The 6774-nt window shown below is 34.9% G+C and overlaps 1 long non-coding RNA gene across 1 annotated transcript; it reads left to right on the top strand.

Moving 5' to 3' along the window:
* The first annotated feature begins 1227 nt into the window (after positions 1 to 1227).
* On the top strand, positions 1228 to 2941 carry LOC132030075 (uncharacterized). Its single transcript, XR_009407986.1, has 3 exons — positions 1228 to 1534; positions 1890 to 2012; positions 2607 to 2941. It is a non-coding gene; the product is annotated as an uncharacterized LOC132030075 (long non-coding RNA).
* The last annotated feature ends 3833 nt before the right edge of the window (positions 2942 to 6774 follow it).

The raw sequence follows: 6774 nt of genomic DNA, 5'->3' as shown, positions 1-6774 counted from the left end.
TAATCTGATTTGCATCGGAATGGTCTGTTAATGGAGTAAAACGGTTCCTATCTTGAAGTTTTTATATTTCCAGAACTTGAAAATGAAACAAAATTGTATCTTATATGAATGGTGGATCCGCTTCACCGTTTGAAATAAGAGCAGATTCTAGTATAGTGGCAAATAACTAGTCTAGAAAACATGAGCGCAAAGAATTAAAGATGTATTGCAATTTTTTTTAAAATTATATAAAAATTTACATATATATGTTTTACAACAAGTTTTCTCCATAATCATTGCATTCGTTATAACAATATTTCACTATAATGACCTAATTTTTCCGGAACCGATTTTTCGTGTTATATTTTACTTCTCTATAACAACATTATACCTATAACAGCAGTGTCATTCATTATAGCGGTATACTCTTTGTAAAATTACTACTCTATAGCAGCCATACTCAAATATTGTGTAATAATATTTTGTAAGAAATATATTAAATATAAAAATAAAAGGCTACTGTTAAGCGTCAACTTTTAGTTAGGGAGAGATGGAAGAGTCAACTGTTAAGCTTTTAGACAACCTTCAAGAGAAAGCTATTGAATTCCCTTTTGCTGAAAGTTTGGACAAAATTCTTCGTCAATTCAATCGTTATATCACTAAGAGACTGAAATTTACGAAACAACCTACAATTGTAGAATTCTTATGTCAAATTTGAGATATTTAAATTTTCAATTAATTTTAAATGCAAATGTTCCTTATATTTCAACTCTTTATCGGTATGGTACAACTAGTTAGATTTATTAGCAATTTATTAGTCTTTTTAAATTTTAATTTATGAGATATGATGATCAATTGAGATTTTAAAATTAACACATCTATTATTTTCGTTTATATGTAACATAAAAAGTACAGACAAATAATTGTTTGCGTACTTTTGTTTGTAACAGCTAAATGAGATCTAAACATCAAATGTCAGTATACATACATAGCAACACCTCACTATAGCGTACCATGAAATTTTCGAACAAACACTGTCATTATAAAGAGCTTTAACTGTACTATAATTTTCAATAGATATTTATATAGTTGGTTTGGCCAGAATTCTCGGTTATTTTTTGTTTAAAATCAAAATCAAACCAATATTTGTCATTTAACTTCATCGAGCTTAGTTGAAAGAAAGATTTCAGAGAAAAAAGAGAAAGGAAAAAAAGAAAAATAGAAAAAAAAATGAGTAGGATGAGAGAATTGAAAGGGGCCAAAATTGCCCCTAAACTATACGGGTAGAACACTTTTTTCCTTTTCCGTACGAATTTTTGATTTTTTTTTTTTTTTAAAAGATTCCGTTAGTTGAGACGGCAAAAATGACACATTTTGGTAACGGCGGGGGGAAAGAAACAACCCAACTATTAACGGAGGGCAAAAGTGTCGTATTAAGGACAATTTTGGGCCTTTTTTTATTCTTTTAGTTAAATAACTATAGAGAAATTAAGGAAAATGCTCCTCGGAAGCCATTTCACTACTATAAGGTCACAACTTAGGATCACAAAGAAAGGTTACATTCCATTTTCCTCTTTAGTTTGCTAATAGTTTGAAATTAGTATATAGCATAACAGTCCAACTTTAGGAATCTGGTCATTGGAGTTCCAAAAACTTATTACTCCTATATTCTTTCCTAAAACTTAAATTTATTATTTATGTTGTCGTTTTTCTTCTATATTTATTACTTTCTTATCTTTTATTCTTTTCAAATTATTTATAAGATTCTAGGTTCCTAAAAGCACTATATTCAGAAACAAATGCCATAAAATCGAAGAAATAATAATTACGGAATTTTTTAAGGAAATTGGTTAATTTGGATATGTAGTACTAATATATGTGGATTTAGATGTATTTTGATTCTGTTGCAGGAATAACTGTGACGGGGCGAACACTTCCTCCAAATTTGGTAACAAAAAGTCACGGTCTGCCGCTTATAGGCCTCATAAGAGCCCCAACAGCTCGTAATTTCCCTAAAATTCAGTTTCCCTAATGTGAGTTAGTGGTTTTCAAATTTTAGAATACTCAGTAGTTATCATTCAAATTATAGGGTGTGTTCGTTGCGAAAGAATTTATTTTTCGTGAAAACTGTTACTTATTTTCTAGAAAACAATATTATCTCAAAAGTTGTTATATATTTGGACCTATGGCTTCCGAAATAGTCTACTTTTGCCCTTCGTTTAAAGTTGGGGCCAAAGATGCCCTCGTTGTTACATGGACACATTTACCCCTATGGTTTGCGAAATGGTTGACTTTTACCCGTTTTCACTTATACGGCCATTAAAAAAACATGGAAAAGGTCCAAAAGTTTTCCTATAGTTCGCAAAATATTTACTTTTGCCCTTAGTATAATAATCTAGGCTAATATTGTCTTTTTCAGAAGGGCTCTACTTTGAACCTCAACTTTGCATATTATAATCACAAAATGAAACATGACAATTAATTGAACCTCCTCTTATTTAAAAATCCTCAATTTTGCATACTAAAATCACAAATTGAAACTTGGCAATTAAGAGGAGGGTATCCTAGGTATTCTATGTTGCTGTTTCTATTCAAATGAAACCTTAATATTTTGCTGCACAATGCAGCTAATGCGGGAAGCTATTCAAGCCTAAGAAACTTGAGAGCCACATGAAATCCTGCAAAGGAATGAAAGCCCTGGCAAGAGGTAGAATTCCTATTATTACATCTGAGAAGTCATCCAAGCATCCATCACAAGTCGACTCTGTTTCTGGATATTACTTGGCTCATTAGATTCTTTTCTCGAATTATTTTTTCTTTTGTTTTGGATTTAGAATTTGCATTTCAATAGGATACTTGTACAACTCTCCATGTAAAGTGGAATTGATATAATCTGATATGTAATGAAATGAGAGAAGGAAGAAGATGATATGATGATGAAGAAGAAAAGAAGTATTATTCAGCTTGTATATCCAATTTCGTATATCGGACCTTTTATAATTTTTGTGTACAAATAACTAACTAACTAATTAATTGATAGCTAACTTTTCTAACTACATTTAATACAAAGGACTAAACTACCCTTTACGCATAATCTCTCAACACTCCCCCTCAAGCAAATGTTTTGAACACCTACCTTGCAGGTAAGGTAGTGATGTTGTACTCTGGTGAGCCCTTTTGTCAGTAGATCAGCTGGTTGATCCTTGGTTGAAATATAGTTTGTTGTCACCAATCCTTGAGTGATTTTTTCCCTTATAAAATGGCAATCAATCTCAATATGTTTGGTCCTTTCATAATATACCGGATTGGCTGCAATTTGCATTGCAGGCTTGCTATCAGTAAAAATGTTAACAGGATGCTTGGCTTCAATCTCTAGTTCTTTCAATAAGCCTAACAGCCATATCTACTTAGTAACAGTAGTAGCCAAGCTTCGTATTCTCGCTCTGTGAACTTCTAGAAACAGTTGTTTGTTTCTTTGATTTCCAAGAGACCGAAGAGAATCTCCTACTTTCACCAAATAGCCCGAGACCGATTTTCTTGTGAGTGGGCATGCGGCCAGTCGGCATCACAATATCTTGATGTGGTGTTGCTTTTGCTTGACAATAGAATGCAGGCCGGGTTGTCGTTTGATATACTTAACTATTCTCAAGGCGGCTTCCACGTGAGAGGCTTTTGGTTCTTGTAGGAACGGCTTAAGGTTTGAACCCCAAAAGCTATGTCGTCTTGTCATAGTCGGTATAGAAGTTTGCCATCGGTCTTTGATAAGCGCTTTGATCGCTAATGGATCTAGTACCTCCTTTGAACCACCATTTCCTTGTGAGTCATTAGTCGCTTTCACAAAGTCATCATACTGTTTTGTTGTGAGTTTGATATTTGTGTCAATTGGAGTAGCTATTGGTTTGGCACCATTAAGACCAGTTTCAGATATAAGTTCCAAGCTGTATTTCCTTTGATGTATGATTATTCCATCTTTGGACTTGGCAAATTCAATGCCCAAAAAGAACTTTAACTCACCAAGGTCCTTCATTTTGAAGGTCTTTTTCAGGCTTTCCATGGTTTCTTCAGTTTTGAGGCTGTCACTAGTGATGAGCATATCATCAACATAGATCAGTACAATAGCTATCCTATTTGCTGACTTCTTGATGTATAAAGAGTGATCCAATTCACTTTGCTTGAAATGAAAATTTATTAAAGCTTCAGACAGTTTTTGGTTCCATTGTCTTCGAGCCTGTTTCAATCCATATAGGGATTTAATGAGTCTGCATGCATGATTTTCCCCCTGACTCTTAAATCCCTGTGGTAAGTCCATGTAAATCTCTTAATGTAGGTCACCTTGCAAGAATGCATTGTAGACATCCATCTGGTGGATGTGCCAATGCTTTTGTGCAGCAAGTGCCAGGACAGTTCTCATAGTTTTCATCTTTACTCTTTTGGTGAGAATGTTTCTTGAAAGTCTATACCTTCTTGTTGGATATATCCCTTTGCAACTAGTCTTGCTTTCAGTCTTTCCACTTCACCAGTTGATTTGTACTTCACCTTGTAGATCCATTTGCAACCAGTAGGCTTTTTCCCTGGTGGAAGTGGAACTACATCCCATGTATGATTGTTTTGTAGTGCAGAAATTTCTGCTTCCATAGCTTCCTTCCATCTAGGATCTGTAGCAGCCTCTAAAAAATTCTTAGGCTCAGTTGTTACTGACATATTAGCCAGGTAAGCCTGATATGAAGGCTTGATATTGTCATATGAGAGATAGTTGGATATGGCATATGGTTTGTCTTATACATTCAGAGATATGAAATCTCTCATCCATATAGGTGGTTTTCTTTCTCTTGTTGATTGTCTGTCATTTTGCTGTACTATAAGAAGTGGTATAGTTGGTTCAACTTCAGGTGCTTGCACTATTGGTTCAGTATCAATAGGCAAGTTTTGAGGAGACTCTACTTCTGAGTGACCAGGCTCATGAAAACCATGTTGTGAACTAGACTGTTGTATATCACTTGGTTGAGATGATATAGACTGCACTGGTGTTGGTGCAGTTGTATATGATTCATGCATATCATGCATCATTGGAGTCAGGTCACTTATGTCATGTTGACTGTTTGTGAATATAGATGTATGCCTCTGTGTCTGAGTTTTGAATGGAAACACCTCTTCTTTAAAAATCACATCTCTGTTGATAAAAAAACTATTGTTAGTCATATCAAAAAGTATATATCCCTTTTGTGCTTCAGCATATCCCATGTGTACAGTTGGTTTAGACCTTGGTTGCAACTTATCAGTTTCATTTAGAATCTTTGCATAGCATAGACATCCTAGAACTCTTAGGTGACTGAGAGAAGGTTTCCTCATATATAGCTTTTCATAAGGTGTTTTGTTTCCAAGCACAATACTAGGCAACCTATTTATTATGTATATAGCAGCCTTAACATACATGCCCCAAAATTTGATAGGGATTTGTGCTTGAAACCTCATAGCTCTTGTAATTTCTAAGATGTACTTGTACTGTCTCTCGGCTACTCCATTTTGCTGAGGAGTATAAGCACAGGTTCTCTGATGTATTATGCCAAGAGAGTGAAGCAAGTTTGTGCAAATCGTGTTTACAAACTCAATTCCATTATCTGTCCTAACAGTTTTAACCATCTTACCAAATTGCGTTTGAACATAGATTAAAAGATTCTCGAGGACATAGCACACATCAGATTTAGCCTTTAGTAAGAACACCCATGTCATCCTAGAGTAATCATCTACTATAGTTAGGAAATATCTATTTCCATCAAGGGTAGCATCTTTGTATGGCCCCCAGAGATCCATATGCAAGAGTTCAAAGCTAGTATTACTTTTGACAGTGCTAGTAGGAAAAGGAAGTCTTGTTTGTTTTGCACATGGGCAAATGGTGCATTTATTCACATTATCAGAAATATCACTTGCTTTTACATTTAGTATCTTCTTGAGAACAGTAGTGGATACATGACCAAGTCTCATATGCCAAGTGACTACATCTAAACTAGCACTAGAAGCAGAATTAACAGAATCATAATTTTTTTTCTAGAAATGATAGTTGTTTATTAGCAGGAATAGAACTGTTGCTTAGGATGTATAGCCCATCTTCTTGTTTACCAATCGCCTTCACCTTCCTATTGTAAAGCTCCTGAAACACAAAAAAGTCAAGAAAGAAGGCAGTTGAACACTTCAACTCCCTAGTTAGTTTTGCTACTGACAACAAATTAAATTTGAACTGTGGTAAGTGAAACACATTAGTGACAATGTTCCCTTTGGACAAGGTACATGCCCCTATATGTGTCACCAAAGAAACATCACCTTTAGGCAAACAAACTTTCTTTGGCACCACTGATCTATATATTGACTGTTTATCTAGCATATTCAACTCAGAAGCCATGTGATTAGTGGCTCCTGAGTCCACTATCCATTTTTGTTGGCTATTAGAGGCTGTTAAAGCAATATTGATACCTGCAGTGTTTCCTATATGAACAGTTGAGTTTGCTGCATGCACATCAGAAGTTTTTTTCAGAAATTGCAATACTTGTTGATACTGATCCTTTGTCAGTGTACACCCTTCTACTTGACTCAGCTGAGATTGAGTCAGCTGGTTCATTTGTACCCCTGCACCATGTCCTGATGACTGTCCATACTCAAAACCTCCATGCTGCACTTGTCCACTACTTTATCCCATATTTCTATCATATTCCTCAAACTGCACGTTATATCTTTGCACCATTTCCATTTCTCTTCTTGAACTTAGAATCTTATGGATATCCCACCAGCTTGTAGCAAGTT

Source organism: Lycium ferocissimum, chromosome 1 (assembly GCF_029784015.1).
Source record: "Lycium ferocissimum isolate CSIRO_LF1 chromosome 1, AGI_CSIRO_Lferr_CH_V1, whole genome shotgun sequence".
Lineage (NCBI taxonomy): Eukaryota > Viridiplantae > Streptophyta > Magnoliopsida > Solanales > Solanaceae > Lycium > Lycium ferocissimum.
The sequence above is the reverse complement of the archived record's forward strand: the minus strand, read 5'-3'. Positions and strand labels throughout refer to the sequence as shown.